Source organism: Aethalodelphis obliquidens, unplaced genomic scaffold (genome assembly GCF_003676395.1).
Source record: "Aethalodelphis obliquidens isolate GAN/ISIS:26980383/991018 unplaced genomic scaffold, ASM367639v1 scaffold4, whole genome shotgun sequence".
Taxonomy (NCBI): domain Eukaryota; kingdom Metazoa; phylum Chordata; class Mammalia; order Artiodactyla; family Delphinidae; genus Aethalodelphis; species Aethalodelphis obliquidens.
Window position 1 is genome coordinate 60,730,614 of NW_020837948.1, and position 17,120 is coordinate 60,747,733.

At 41.4% G+C, this 17,120-nt stretch overlaps 1 long non-coding RNA gene across 3 annotated transcripts in view; it reads left to right on the forward strand.

Moving 5' to 3' along the window:
• The window catches only part of LOC113617439 (uncharacterized), a 271,846-nt gene that overhangs the window by 161,095 nt on the left and 93,631 nt on the right, over positions 1–17,120 (forward strand). The gene's annotated exons all lie outside the window — the stretch shown is intronic.

The window sequence follows — 17,120 nt, forward strand, 5'->3', positions numbered from 1 at the left end:
ACCTTTTCAGCACAATGCCAGGCAGTTCCTGCCACTGGATCAGAATTGGCAGCAGACATATATTTATTGCAAGCCACTTTCAATAACTGAAAATGTTGGGCAGAGTTGAATATTATAAGTTGATTTTTTCTTCGAGTTTTCTTTAAGTATTGTACTCTAAACTTCCAGTTCATTGAGTGGACATTGCTTTTATGTCTTAGGTTTTAAAGAAAGGCAAATGGGGGCATATTTTGCTTACAGTAGTTCTAATATCAATATAGGTTAGTGAGCTTTAGGGAGTAGGTCACATTTATTTGGGCATCTACTGTTTTTAAAGCATTAAATAATAAGGATATAGAGAGAAAGTGGGAAATATAATGGTCTCTTCTCTCCGTGGATTTATAATCTAATAAGAGATATAGGATACATCCAAAATTTTAAAATTATAGATATTAACAGTAACAGCTAATGGTGTGCCACAGATCTACAGGGAAGAGAAATTTAAATTTCTAAATGCTACCTCTATCATAATCATTGAAATAATAATAGCTAATACCTCATGAGGACTTCTATGTGATGGACCCCATATACTATGGCTTTTCTATATATAGAGGACACTGCACGGTTCATCCAGATTCCTCCTTCCCCAGGACCTCCCTCTAGATACACAAAGGTGGACTTGCAGTGTCATGTGCCCTGCATGACTGTTGGGGCCTCTCCTCGTCCCATGGTTGGTTTACCCAGCTGATTGACTTGATCCAAGCTGACCCAATGAAATTCTCTCTCCCTGGAATTTACATGGGCAATGAAGAGGCCAGGGACTGTAACCGTTGAAACTGAGCCGCATATCCACATGTTCCAGAAAGAATGGGCACCACTGCTGCTGCTGGGATCCCGGAATGGTACTAGTTCTTCCTCTGTCAGAGATTTACCAAGCTCGAAACCATAAGAACTATGGGGAGGTCCGTATGTGATATGAGTGTTTTAACCCACTCTTTCTTCCCTTCTTCCTTGAACACCGAGGTACCCCACTATTTCAATACTTTATTTCTTTTTCTCTTTCTTTTTCTTCTTCCCTCCTTCCTTCCTAGCCAGAATCAGATGTAAATCAGAATCATATTTGCAGTGAAAGAACTTTTCCTAATACAGATACGTTATTTTCTTTCATTCTCACTACAACACTAGGAGGAGATAGCGTATCGCCAATGATCAAATAAGGACATTAAGGCTTAGCGAGATTATAGAATTTGACCCAAGATCACCCAGATATTAGGTGGCAGGGCCAGGATGCAGACCCAGCTAGATCCATGTGATTCTAGAGCCAGGACTTTAGGAAAATGATTGGTCCTACAAGCGGTGAAGCAGCATTTTCCCATCCTCTGTTCTCTAGAAGATCAACAGATTGCTTTCAGATAGCCATGGTTCTGGACACAGCATTATTAGAGCTCAGGAAAAGCAACTCCCTGAAATGTGGATCTACCTCATCTCTTCTTTTTGGCCTCACTGTCATTGGGGTGCTTGCTTTCAAATACAGCAAAACCCACGTGGAAGATGATAGCACATAGTTTTTACTCTGTTTGATATAGCAGGTGATGTATTTGTGCTGTATTTGATAGGGCAGATGAAGATGATAGCAACACCAATAATCTCTTCCATCAATAATCTCTTCCTATGATTTTCTTGAATATCCTCTAGCCATGCCCCCTTCTTTCTTAAAATGTAGCTTAAGACTTACTTCCACGAAGATTTTCTCAATTTATTTTATCCCATGCTTTTAAAATTTTTAACAGAGGTTAGAATGAAAGGGGAAAAAAAAAAAGATGCTCACGCTCAAGTCTTGATGCATTGTATCGTGGGTATCTTCCATTTTTTGGAATGGGGTGTATCCTCCTTTGCCCCTTCAGGATTTCTTATTCTACCTGCTCTCTAGCCAGTAGGCTGACCTCCTTGGACCACATAAGGGGGCTTCATTTGGTCTTGGCCAATGAGAGAGGGAGAGAGTAGATTAGGGAGAGGAAGGAGATGGAGATTGGGGTATTACTCCCTGTCTTCTCCCTATGGGGTCACCTCAGACTGGCTGTTTCTCTGGACTAAAAGTCACTTCTCTTACATTATGCTTCTCCTCAGCACTTCTCATTTTGGGTTCCAGTAATTGCTCCTTCCCCTCTCTCCTTCAGCTCTAGGAGTGGTAGCAGCTCCACTATTCCTTGCCCAGGGGTTCCGCACTACCCCTTATGGTTTCCTGTGTCCTGTCGGCTCCCATAAATAGTCCTTCCTTGGATCATCCTCATGTAGCGCACTTCTGTTTCCTGCCGGCACCCTGAGTGATGCTAATTCTAAGCGCTTCTCCTAACTAGTCCTTCTGTGCCCTCTTGTCCTGCATTTTCATTGACATGCAAACTTGTTCTGTGTTCAGCACTCTCTGGGAGAGTCCAGTCATTCAAAACTAACCATTAAAACTATTATTCAACAGGCAGTCACTCTGTAAATATATATTGCATTAGGCTAACCAGAAATCATAAATTCACATTTAGAGAGAAGACAATGTTGGTAGTGAGTCTGATTTACGGAAATCATTCATTATACTCCTTTCCCATCCCTGCCTCTTTAATGGTATCACTGTGTATATTTTCAGGGGACATCCACATGTCTCTATGTAGAAAAACTGGAGGGACTGTGGATGTCGCTGTTTCTTGGACAAGCACTTATTGGGTTTGCTCTGAAAATTCCATTCAGTTGAATTCCTCAGGCTACCTGGAAAAATATGCATAACCCTGAAATTTGAGGGCAAAATCAGACTTCCATCCCAGAGCTGTCTCCAGATTATGTGTCATAATTTGTACCTAATATTTTTACAATCAAATTAGAATTGACCTGATTGTTAGAAGCTAGCATGGCTTTTTTTTTTTTTCCAGTTTTTTTTTCACACTTGCCAACTTACAGTTAAAAATATGGAAACTCAGAAGGTCAGACAACATCATCCAATGGTAACTTGCTGTGCACAATGACTGTCTTTGAATTTAGTTGTGTTGCCCACAGTGGGGATGATTTGGTTGTCCATGAACATTAGATCCTGAGAAATGCTATTGACTATGGGAGTTGCTTATGATGATTTGACTATGATTTAGGATATAGCTAGCTTTATGCAGACTTATTCAGATTTTGTAACTGAATAATTTACTTTCTCTATGTGGGGGTGGGGGGTGTGTGGAATTCATGGCATAGTAAGCTGATTGAACCATGAACACAAAAGCCCTGAAATTTAGGGTAGAGAATTCATGCAGAAAATACACTATCAGTAAAGTCATCGCTGTTTTGCTCAAAAGGGATGGAAGGTATGCTTGATCAGATTGCAGCAGGTACTGCCTGGCTTGAGAACATGATCCCTCAGGAGGGAGTCAGACAGAGCTTAATTTTTTCCTGGTTGAAGTGCTTGTGCACGCGGTAGAATTTCCTCTTAATTTATTGTGCAACATCAGTTCCTCTATATGCTATTTCTTCTGCCAAATCACCTATTCTTTGTATGACTTCGTCTCAAAAGTCTGTTCCCAATCTCCAAAATCATATGTACATGTAGATCAGTATTCACAAACTGCCATGTTCCATCTTCCTCAATGTTGGATTCTACCACTGGAGTCCTGACCAGGACGGTTGCTCTTAACAATTAAAGAAAAAGAAGTGGAGATTTTAGCTTCTGCTGCCTCAGGATTAAGAGAAAGGAAGATGTATGACAGGTCAGGCTTCTGTGAAGCAGACTCTCAGATGGAGATTGGGGTGCAGTATATTTATGGGGGAGTAAGGGAAGCAGGATCAGCAGAGGGATAAGCTGGCCTGTGATGCAGCCACAACAGACGCTGCAGCCAACCCCATGGTGAGGCTCTGGAGCTGGTCTGGCCTTGCAGAGTTATCTGCGGTTGAGGCAAAGGGCCAGGTTTTTATACTGTTGTGTACTGATGAGAAATGCTATTTCCCAGGCAGCCCCAGGGAATTGGGGTGTGGCCTTGGGTTAGGCAGCTGTCTTCAGCTTAGGCAGTCACTGGTATGAGGGCTCAGCTGTGAGCTAGCAATACCCAACAATCAACACTGCCAGCAGCTGCTGGACTGAGTGCTTCCGTTCTGAAGGGTGGTGAGCAGCATGACTGCTGGGCGCTGATCCCATTTGTTCCTCTTGGTCAAAGTCTCCCCTCTTTGTCTAGTTGCTCTGGTACTTAGCTAGGAATGTGAACAGTAGAGAGCTATTGGATTAGAAAATATTCTCTTTCTTTTCAAACTATGCAGGAACTTTCTGAGATGGCCAGCCACCTTAAAGTGCAGATGAGCTTCATTTGTTCAAAATATAACTTGCCTTATCAAATATATTTTCATAAAGAGAATGTTCCCAGGGACACCCCCGTTACATAAGGCTGAATGCATGGGGATATGGGCGTGGACTGTGCACATTTCACAGAGGTCTTCTCCAGGGGACTCTAGCTTCCAGTGAGGTCAAATCTTACCCTTCTCCAGAGGTAGCTCAAGGTCTGGCCTTTGGAAAGTCACTGTTTTTGGATTGGTAAACTTGAAAACTCACTTTTGTTTTGGTTTCAACTCTTCTTGAAAAATCTCATTTTTCTACCCTAGGAAGTGAAAGCACAGAGGGTCTTTCCTTCAGAGGCAGCCTGGGGTTGTGATGTGAACATGGCTTTGGGGTCAGAAACCTGGTTCCCTAATCTGGCTCTTCTGTCTCTTAGCTCTATGACCCGCAAGCAAATCCCTTATTGTTTCTGGGTCTCAGTTTCCTTAACGTATGAGATGAGTTGTAGTAAAGATTGTGTTAATAAACATGAAGAAGCTTTGTAACTTGTACTGTACGGTTCGAATGTCTCGTTACACTTGTTAGAGCTGGAAGAAAGCTGGGTGATTGTCTTGGCAAGCTCTTCAGTGGCCAGATGGTGCACAGAGTCCCAGGGAGGTCAGAGGACTCGCCTAAGTTTGCACATCTGGTTAGTGGCAGAGCTGGAGCCAGCCCCCAGCCCTCTCAGCTCCCAGGCTAGTACTTTTCCATAACACAAGTCTGCCTCCAGTCTCTCTCCCCACAGTTCCTCTCACTGCAGCATGGGGAGACTGTGTGTGCCGTTCACTCCCACGGAGCTGCCGAGAGGATTTCAGAATGGCATAATGTTTGCCAAAGCTTTGAGTCTGGAAACAAGACACTCTTCAAATCTGAAGAACTCTTATTCAAAAATTGTTACCTTAGTCATTATGCTAAAACCCCCTTGGGCTACAGTAAAGAGGAGAAGAGCTCATCTTGTATTGGTAATAGAATTACTGAGCCTGTACGTCTATTTGTGCATGCGTGTGTTTGTGTGTGTGTGTGTGTGTGTGTGTGTGTGTAGCTAGTCAGAGAGAGGAAGACAGGGAAAGAAGAGGAGAGAGAAGAGAGTCTCCTTAAAAAACAAATTACTGTACCATATATTTTGTATAATTTCCTATCCCCTTTATTTAATAAGTCCAAATTAAGAGTTGTTGTAATTCTCTTGCATCAGCAGATAGGCTCTCAGCATCCTTGAGTGCTGCAGGGCCTGCAGTTTTTCTGCTTTTCTGTAGGTATTCATTTCCAAAATTTCATTACCATCCCCCATGTGAGTCATTCACTCCCATGCAATCCATTTAAAACATCCAGCACACTCTGGGGGCCAGAAGGACAAAGCTCAGAAAAGGCCATGCCTATTCATTTTGTATGTTGAGGAGCTGCCAGTGTGAAAGGGGAGAGGAGGCCCAGCAGGGTTCCCCCAAGGTAGCCAGCAGACGATGTGGCAGCATCTGATCCCAACCCACCTCCCCTCTCCAGGAAGGCGCCCTTTTATTTTGCTGTATGCTTCATGCGTGGGAGTCTGGAGGCAATACAATTGGTGAGCGAGAACAGAGATGAGAAAAATTCCTTTAGCAGGATAATAAAAATGTAAGCTGAATATTGTTAAGAAATATTTGCACATGCCATGTACAGGCAATCGCCTCTATTCAGGAATCAGAAGACTGGGATTCTAGCGCTGGCCTTGCCATCAGCTGGTCGTGTGATCTGGGGCAAATTTTTGTTTGTTTCTTGTGTGGGTTTTTTTTGTGTTTTTTGGCCATGAGGTATGTGGGATCTTAGTTCTCCGATCAGGGATCGAACCCGTGACCCCTGCAGTGGAAGCGCGGAGTCTTAACCACTCGACCACCAGGGAAGTCCTTGGGGCAAGTTTTTTAACCTCCCACGAACTTCAGCGTCTTCAGTTATCAAGTGAGGATAATGAAACTTCCTTTAGTTATTGCACGATGAATGTAAAAGTGCTTGGTGACGTGAACAGCCTTATACAAATGTAAATTTATTTTATGCATTAGCTATGAATTATTTACCTGATTTCAATATGCTTCTCCTATATGATAGGCAAGCATGTAGCTTCTAAGGGGATCATGGTGGCTGGCTCCCTTTGCCTTTGAAAGTACAGAGCAGCACAGCAATGCTGTCCAGCTTTTCCTTATTAAGAAGGAAGTCATCAAGGGGTAAATCTGACAAAGGAGCCTCATGGAAGCTTTTGAGCTATTGCCTTGGGCTGCACTAACATTGGAGTTTGGCATCTGGGGCTGTCATGCTAAGCAGGCCAGGAGATTCCTCACAACAAGGTGTCAGTAGAAGGTGCCACACCGTAGCTCTTTGGCATCAATCATTTCCAGCTATGCTTAGAAACGCTAATCAATTTTTCATCATCCCCTAGGAGTGCCAGCTTGAAAAACACAGTGTGAAAAATGCCCAAGGGATGCCCATTCTCTGCCTTCTGCCATAGAGGGGTCCATACAGACAGTCCTGCTGGCAGGAGTAACTCCCACAAATGAGCTACTGCCTCAGGAGCAGGTGGTGAAGAAGGAGGGGGGCGTGGCTCCCATACCTTTATTAGCAATTTTCTGTGTGTGGCATTTAAAACTGAAGAAGGATTTAGATACTATCTCTTGGCTGAGCCTAAAACTCAGAAATCCATTCACTAGGTTGCTGCTCTCAGAAACACTGTTACACGAGCACCATAGTGCTCTCTGCCCTCAGGATGGACGTTAACTGTTTCGGAAGTGTTTCTGTTCTTGTACCTGACTATTTTCTCTGTCCTCAGTGGGGAAGAGTCATGCTCCTCTATACATAAAAAATTCAGCATATGGGTTCAAGAACTTTCAGGGACTGAATACATCAGTATACCAGAGTTGGGTTGGGTGTATTGATGTCTGGTGGCTAAGAGATTCTTTCCTTAAGCTCTTCAGCATCCAGCAGAATTACTTCAATTTTTATGTTGGAGGACGAAAATGGAATTTGTGGTCCACAAGAGGCACAGCTAGCCTAGACTTGGAGAAAAGGGGGAATTCCATGACCTTGGCATGGAGTTAGGCCCAAGAAGTGAAATGCAAATCTTTTCTGATTCACATCATTTTGTAGTATGGGTTCTCTCAGATACTGGAAGCCTGGATTCCTTCAAATCTGTCTATTTAGTTTTATAGGAAGAAAATTCCAGAGGTTGTAGAGAAAGTAAAAATTAGAGACAGAGACAAAGTGAATTGTAGGTTTAAGGTAATTGGAGTAAGGGCTTGATGATCCAAGTTAAAATCCTGACTCAGCTCAGAGACCCTAGGAAAAATCACCATTACTTATCTGAGCCTTAGGTTTACCTGGAAAAAAAAATGGAGGCAATTGTAGCTGCCTTCTCCACTAGCATCCCACCTATGTCACAGTTGTTATGATGGGCAAGAAAGTTTTTTGCAAACTATAAAGCACAATGCTTCCAGTATGAGACACATCTTGCTCATGTATGTGCACATGAATGTATGTAAGTGAATATGAACCAAGCATTTCGTTCACAAGTGGGTTTGAGGTTTTCATTTAAATTTTCTTTTTGTTTGCTAATGGGGTAAATTAGGTGCAAATATGTCAGCGAAGAGACATCATCCGCGATGTTTATGACAGGGTGGACGCATCAGCCAATCTGTACTCCCCTGTAAACTGGAAATCTACAAGTGCAGAAATTATGCCTCAGTTCAACTTTGTCCTTGGGTGGGTGTCACATTAGTCTTCAGAGAGAGACAGGTGGTCCTGTAACAAGGCCCCAAGTGTCAAAGTTCTGCTGTAAGAGAAGAGTGTCAAAACCACAGAGGGGACTCAACATTCCTTTTCTATTCCTAGAAAGTCCCATGATGGTTTAAAATATTTTCCTTCACATCTCCCTGGTCTGACAAAGCCTTTATCTGACCTTAAAAAATATTTTCAAGAACTATTTTAAGGTTCTGTTTTGATTTAGTTTTGGATGAGATTCTTAGGGAGAAAGAAATCTTTAGTTTTTTCCTTTTAAAACAGGCATTTTTACATGAAAATCCCCTTGAATTAAAGCGACAGTCTCTATGTAGGGAGAGATCACTGCTCTGCAATGGTCATTATGGAACTAGTCACAGACTTTATATGCAAAACAAAAATTGTTTTCCCTTCCACTACAAGGAAACTATCGAATTCCAACTCCACAGTATTAGGCCAAGTTCACTCAGTATGGCTTTCAAGCACAACAGGCAAAGCGTTCAATAAACTTCCCACTGGCATTGCCCTAAAGTTGCATCGCTAACCTTGGAAGCTAAAGCCGTTGAAATTAAACAACAGACCAAACGTAAAGACAACCTATTGTGTTTCCACGTAAAAAGGACCCTCAGGTTTTCTTATGAAGTTCAAGACCAGTGGAGGCTTAGAAATGTTTCCCAAGAACAACATTTTTTTAAAATCTTTTTTTTAAATTGAAGTATAGTTGATTTACAATGTTGGGTTAGTTTCTGGTGTACAGCAAAGTGATTCAATAATATATATATCATATATTTATCATACTCTTTTCCATTATTGGTTCATTACAGGATATTGAATATAGTTCCCTGTGCTATACAGTAGGACCTTGCTGTTACCAAGAACGATATTTTTAAGCGAAAGAGAGAGACTTAGTAGACGAATTTTGTGGCAGCTACATTTAATAGTATAAATGTACACTTTATAATGGTACCTTTTATCCAGAGAACTCAATGAACCAAAGTATCAAGTACTCACCAATTTCTCAGTCCTTACATCTTTAAATTCATTTTATCCATAGACTTTATGTAATTTTCTATCAGCTTTTGGATCTGGATGGAGGTGGTGGTGGTGAGGGGGACACTGTGTCACCATTGGATCTCTTTATCAGTTGAGATGGAACTCAGATTCCAAGGATCCTTCTTCCTGCAAGTCATATTGAGTTTTTTAGTGGACCGGAGACTAGAGGTCTTATTGGCAACAACCTCTACTTCTGTTAATCTAAACTCCTGATGGTTTTTTTCAAAAGTGTATTTCTGTATGGTAATAAGTTACTTGAACCAGTAGAGCCTTCCGTTGCTCTTCTCTTCCACTTTTGCTTTCATGGTAACCAAAGCTCTTGACCCTCATCAACGTGAGTGAAATAAGAGAGTGAAGGACTGGGAGGTGGTTGGTTTCTCCATGTATTGAATAGTTCTACTGGGCTTTGATTCGTGACTGGAAAATCACTGACTTCTGGCTAACCTGAATTTCTGCATCTTCATTTTAACCTAATACTGCTGCCTTGATTCAACCTGTAGATGTCTGTAGTAAATAAGATCATCGGTAATGACAATAAAGCAAGAGATATCCACTTTGAAAATGTAACCTTGTGGCTGTTATAAAGTACTGTGAATTGTCTGCCAGCACACTTCATAATATCTTACAATTTTAGTGGGAGAAAAAAATGTTAGCCTCTATTTTGCTGACTAAGGGCTTGCCCCTACCATCTTGTAATTGAGAATGTTCAAGATGGTCTCATTTCAGCATTAGTGTACATTGAGTATCACATTCCAAGAATGAAATCAGATGAAGAGCTAAGGCCTTGTTCCAAAATTATGAAGAGGCCAGAGGAAGAATGGGACCTGATAAGCCATCTGCACTCCTGCTCCCAACAAATCTGCACAAGTTGCCTGTAGAGTCATGGTCAGTGGCAACCACCTTGATGGGAGGGTCTCTTGACCTTGGGGCATCTCTGAGCATTTGCTTCGGGGTGAATGAAAACTGAAGCACCGTCTATACTTTTCAATACGCTCAGCTTACTCGTTAAGTCCATGGATGATCACTGTGCTGCATGAATTCTGTAACTAGCCTGTGGCCAACTTTGAGAGTGGTAGCTGGTTCTGGCCCAGTGATAACCACTCCAGCTGCAGTTATAAGTCATAGGGAAGTTGTGAAAGAGCCTCTAGCAGAGGCTAGCAAACTTGAAGCTGTTTGTTTAGAGACCACAGAGAAACTGATACCAATAGCTGAACCGTGTCCTATCCAGAGGAGGGCGGCAGCTTCGGACATTCCTCTCAGTTTCGGTCTCAAGCCCCATCTTCTCCTCATTATTTCCTTTCAGTGTGCCAGTCTGTGTTCCTTCCGCATGCCAGTACTGTCTTGGTTTTTAAAGAACACAACATTCTGCTGCTGTGAATAAAGTCATTAAGGTTGTTTTGAATTCCAAAGCATTTGATTGAGGTGGCTATCGGTATACGCAGCATCCTTTTCTCCAAGGAATAAATTCCCAGTCCCCCCTTTGGAAACTGACTCATAGCAGGGCAGTGGCACAGAAGTGTGAGAACTGGAGGTGAAAAGTTGTGTGTCCAGTTAAAACTGGAGGTGATACTTAGAAATTATTATTTGAAACCCTGAAAAAAAAAAAAAGCGTTACCTACTGACTCACTGATCCTATTTCCTTAGGACTTTCAATTCAGAGTGATATAATTTACCTACAGTTATCAGAACATTTTTTGTGTTTTACTTTATCAATAGCAATCAACACTATAGAAATTCAAGACAACGTAATTTCATATAATTTTAGAAATGATGTAATTAAAATGAATCCTAAAACCAAAGAAAAAAATCCAAGGAAAATAACAAACAGAAATAGATTGGAGGCATAAGGACCCAGGAAACATTTTTTAAAGAAAAACACCTAAACTATTTTGATTTGATTTTTACTCTTCTGTGAAGGTAACAAGATTGTCTGAAACTTGGGAAACCATTGGTAGAAAACTGAAATGAAACAACACAACACAAAACAGAATTGGGATCAAATCTTCACCAAATCTGTTACCCTCTCTAAGAGCCAAGTGTAACTTTGAAACTTGATGCCAGTGCACAAGTGGTCCAAGTTACTACTGCCTTTGCTCTTTTTAATATGTTGGCTGATTATGGAGCTAATAATAAATATAATTGAAAATCACTGTTGGATCCTTTGAAGTTTGCTGCCAAATAATGTTTTGTAGAAGAATATATATATAGATAAAAAAACAAACCTTGAGGGAAACTTCAAGCAATACTTTAAATACTTCAGAATCGACAGTCCTAGTGTTAGATTTACCTCAAGAAGTTCATAGTGATTGTAAAATATAATATTAACTCAAGAAAGCACTCACTCAGGCTTCCCTGGTGGCGCAGTGGTTAGAGTCCACCTGCCGATGCAGGGGACACGGGTTCGTGCCCCGGTCCGGGAAGATCCCACATGCCGTGGAGCGGCTGGGCCCGTGAGCCAGCCATGGCTGCTGAGCCTGCACATCCGGAGCCTGTGCTCCGCAACAGGAGAGGCCACAGCAGTGAGAGGCCCGCGTACCGCAAAAAAAAAAAAGAAAGCACTCACTCTAATTTCCCATCCCTAATAAATGTCACCAGGGCAGTCATTGTCCTAATTACTTTATTTCTGCCTGCCTTTGACTGAAGTTAATTTTTTATTCTGAAACAAATATGTGACCAGGACAAAGTACTCAAATTAATCAGCTGTTGTTAGTCAATTTCATCCATGGCTTTGGAAATGATGCCATTAAGACAATGTGGTTCTTTAGCAGAAACAATGTCATTCTGCCCAGACTTTCATTTTAGGACAGGGTTTCTGCAGTGAATTAAGAGTCTCTAGAAACGGTGCAGAGCTACAATAACAGCTTTCTGGTTTTGATTATAAGGCAGAATGATTTCTGGTTTTCTGTAATATTTGCATGTGAATGGGATTCCATTTTTTTCTCATTTAGATGCAGTGATCAGGTGAGAGAAATCTGAGCCCATTCCATCAAAGCTCCATATTGTGACCAGAATACAAATCACTCAATTCTGGTTCCTTAAGAAATATAGCTTATTTTAAAACAGAGAGAGTATTCAGGGCAATGCACAAATGAGAATTAGAGATGGTGCTCAAGAAACCATGCACATTTGAGCTGAAGTCACGATGTATTGCTCTGGGTTTCATGGTAGCTCAGAGCATATCTCTACCAAAATGCTTTCATAACACTCTTCTAGGGCCCTGAATTTTGAAAATCAAGTGTACACAAATAAATACAGCTTAAAGAGAGGCGGGGTGGTGGGATGTTATCCCAACTATCACCATATTCATGACTCTAAGGAGATGGCTAACTGAGGTAAGAGGCATCAAAGCCCATTGATTTTGGCAGAGGTGTGAACAGTGAGAAAAATGGAGTGGTGAGTTCTAGTCTCCATTCAAACCTGGGAAAATTACTGAAGTGCCTTTCCTTTACTTAATTTTCATCCCCTGAAAATGGGATGGTGTTGTGTATACCTAACCACAAGGCTGATCAAAATCTCTGGAAAGGGCTTTTTCAGAGACATGGTCCTCCATGCCCAATGATCAAAAAAAAAAAAACAAAAAAAAGGCTCAAGGCTGAACTAGACTTTCTTCAAAGTAAAGTGAAGCCTCTTATTTCATTATTATTGTTTACATTTTCAGTCAATTAGTGCCTCTTCCAAACCCCTGGCATTTCCTGTGTCGAAAGACTTTTTAATGCCAGTTTGGCTTCACAATGAACAACGTTTATTTTTCTCCCATGTGACTGTCCTAAAAATATTTGAAACAGCTGTCATGATACCCTTAAGTATATTCTCTCCAGGCTAAACAAGTCCAGTTCTTCATAAGCCAGGGTTTTAAGTTCTCTTGTTGTCTTAGGCTCTCCTAGCTGGATGAGTTTAAGTTTACAAAGGTCTTTTCCAATGGTGAGATCTTGGGAGCAGAATACGGGGCTCAATCGTGATCTGTCCATGTGGAATCTGGCAAGAATTGTTGCTTCACATATTCAGCCTACCATGGCTCTTTAAAGACAGCTGAAGTTGAATCAGTTATTTTTGGAGGTCACATCATATCATTGGCTCATGTTGAACTTGGAGTCAATTAAAACCACAAGTCTTTTTCACACATGCTCCTGCTAAGCCACTGTGTGTGTGTATAGCTATATATAGTTATTAACTGTTGAGTGCTTATTATGGGCAAGGCAATGTGCTAAATGCTTTGCATCTTTTGCATCTCATTTAATCCTCACATGAACCCAATGACATAGTAAGTATCCTTAGCCCCTACTGTGGGTAGACTGAGGCTCATACAAGCAGAGACTTACCTAAAGAGGTCTGACTCCAAAGCAGGTACTCTTGAACTTGATGCTATTTGGCCTTCTAAAATGGCATGATGTTTTTGTTGCTAACCTTTCTTGGAAGGGGAATGCAGAGGACCCATCATCAAAGAGCAGAACCATTAAATATAAATCAGGTTACACTTGCCCTTCCTTTTAGCCAGCTGAGATCTTTTTGGATCCTGGTCTTGTCCCCAGATATATTAGCCATTTCCTTAAAGCTTCATGCACCCATGTATTTCATCAGCTGCCATCACTACTCTCATTCAAGTCATTGCTTCAAAAAAATAGAACCAGGCCAAGGACAGAGCCTCTAGGTCCACACCAGAGCCTCCATCAGGTTGGCATTGATTACCACTCTGATCACGTTACAGATCCATGGTACTGTGATTCAGCTCACATTTTTTTTTCCTCTTGTCCATCATGAAGACCTTGCCACATCCCTTGCTAAAATTAAAGTGCAGAATTTCTAAGCCATGCTGCTATTGAGTCTAGCATTACTGCCGCAGAGAGCAAGAAGGAGTGGTCTGGCAAGATTTGCTCATTGTGAATCCGTGTTATTTTTAACTGATCACCATTTCCTGTGCTAAGGAGGCATGGTCCAGTCCTAACTCTCCATTCTAGCCTCTGGTTTGGGAACTGAAATCAGGGTCACCACTTTCCAGTTTATAGCATCAGCCTTCTCCTCTTTGAACATTTGTTCTACATGTGACCACGTTTAGTTTTCCTATTTTTCAAAAGAAACATTAGTGACTGTGGTTGGGTGTGCAAGTTCTTTTTATATCTTGGAAGACATTTTTTCTTGGCAAGTAGATTTGAACAGATTTAGGACACCTTATCATATTTGCTGAACCTTTTTTTCAGACTGAATATAATTTTATTTTACAAAGGAAACAGAAGTAAAATGATCTGCATTTTATTTCTTTCAAGCTATTGAGATGCATTTGGTCCTATCAGTAAAGCATAATACATCATTACTTCTCAGTTTGGGATCTGCTTTTTAAAACTGGTGTTCCAAGGTATGTACATACCCTTCTGATATGAAATAAAGATAATAATATAGGATGCATCAGTATCCTAGGAAAACAGCAGATTAAGAGGTAGAACTCATACTATACTAGATATTTGCAAACTGTAATATACAGTATAACTCAGCTGAACGGAGAGAATAGAACTTCTTCAGTTTTTTGGTAATTAAATGCCAAACCTTTACACTAACTTAAGTCTGATATGAAAATTTAAACTGTTTCTCTAGGAAATAATGTCATTGGAATAAAAACCATCATCTCTAAAGTTGCTTTCACCTTTTCTTGCTTTTTTCCCCAAGATGATATTCAAGGAGGAGGGGAATTTTTTTTTTTTTTGCAGTACGCGGGCCTCTCACTGTTGTGGCCTCTCCTGTTGCGGAGCACAGGCTCCGGACACGCAGGCTCAGCGGCCATGGCTCACGGGCCCAGCCGCTCCACGGCATGTGGGATCTTCCTGGACCGGGGCACGAACCCGTGTTGCCTGCATCGGCAGGTGGACTCTCAACCACTGCGCCACCAGGGAAGCCCGGAGGGGAATTTTTATGTCATGACAGCCTGTGCAAAGATGGAACGACTGGCCTCATGCCAGTTCTCTGTTTACACTGTCTCCTTGACCGGCCTCTAACGTGATGGCCTGGGAACACTTGGCTTTTGGCTTTCTGGGTGCTCTGGTGGCCTCCAAATTTCCTATACATGACCAATGAACTTATGATCCATTCTTTTGGTTTGTATGTGCTCCCAAGAAAGATAAACCAACCCTCTGGATGACTCAACTTTCTTTCAGCTCTCACAGGAGGCAAATCCTAGGGTTTCTATGACTTCTCTATCCAATACCCTGGGCGGATGGTTCATCCCAGCCTCTGTTTCTAGGTCAGCTTGTCCCACCACACTGGGCCTCATAGCTTGCGCTCCATCAAATATCCATCCCATGCAGGAGCTGAGGTTAGCTCATGAGTGCCAATTAGACTTCTCTCTATGTGATCATGCATTTGACCTCTACTCCCAGAATCCAATGTGGGAACTAAGCAAAGATAACCTTGCCCTTGGTGCTCCCGCAATGTATTTAACACCCCCGCTTCTGCAGGCCAAGGCTCATAGAGGAGAAGTCAGGAACAGATCTTACTGTTTACCCCTTTGACTTCTCTCAATTCTCCTCTGCTCCCTTTCCAATTTCTCCAAGACAGGAAAAGAGCTGGCATTTCTTTGGTTTCCCCAACATTATGACTTAGTTCTTTCTAATTCCAGCTAAGCTATAATAGTAGGTGTTAGTATCTCCTCCATGTAGCAGTAATTCTTTCTCTTTGAGCTGGGTCCACAGAGTTCAGTTGTTGATAGACTGAGGGGAAGACAGAAGAATTTGAACAATTTTGCCTCAAGGCAATGAATGGCCTGACTTTCAAGGCTATCTTCCTGCTGCTTATTTTTATTTTATCTAATCTAATCTCATCTAACCTAATCTAATCTAATCTAACATACATATGTTATATATATATATATATACACTATATATATATGTATATGTATATATCTGTATGTATGTCTGTATATCTGTATATATGTCTGTATTATAACTTGTTTAAAGGTCTATTCCCATGGGTGAAGACACAAAGCTTCCTTACTGTGACTTATTCTGGCTTCTCTAATGAAGTACCTGGCACTAAATGAGTGGGGTACTTGGGTTGTATCCCTCTCCATTTTTAGAGAACTGCCTTCATTCACTTAGGGGTAGACAGCAATAATTACTGTTAGACAAGGAAACAGGAAGTTCCAGTATCTTTTCTTTGGATGTTAAAAAAGTGTATACTGCTCTCATAAAAATTTGCAGCGAATGACTATGTTACTCTTGGGAAATGTATTTTGGATTCTGAAGGTTCACTTTCATAAGCCTCAACAATGTGCATTTGATTAAAGAGGAAATGGCAATGGGTCAAAGCAGGAGGATGGATTTGAAGTTAGGAAGGCTGAATCCTCAACCATCGGTAGTAACTTGCTGGGTTGACTCAAGCCAGTTGCTTGATCACTGCCTGCCTTGTTTCCCTGTGTCTAGAGAGACAAGAAATGCTTCCATGGTTAACACTTGCAAAGTAAGATGACACCAGGAAAGGAAGTGACTGCAAGTTACCTATGCTCTGCCCTATCACTTTTGACCTCTTTTTCATATATGCTTTGCCGGTTGCCTCTAAAAATACAAATCCTCTGGTTCCACAGTTCTAGAACCATGTGACTGTAATCCAACTCCTGGACCAAGTAGAGAAAGTGAAAATATTCCTCTTACTCTTCTGCCCTTCCATCAATGACACAGCGGGTAAGCAAGGCCAAGATTGAGGGGCAGAAACTCATAGATGATAAAATTACTTTGTCTCCACAAAATAGTTGGAAAATTTGTATATATATATTTTTTAACAACATATATACTCCATTTATTTCTTTTAAATTTTTAAAATTTGTGCTTGGTCTACATGTAAAGATAGAGAAATGGGAATATTTTTTTCCTATTATTTACAAACTAGTATTAACCCTTTGGGTCTTTTCAATCACTGCCTCCTTCCAGCAGTCTGGGTCACTGTCATTTGGGGTCACTTTTGGCCCCTGGAGCCACATCCTTGTGAGCTGGGATCGTACCTCTAGCTGAGAGTGAGCAGAGAGAATTGTGCTCCGTCCTGG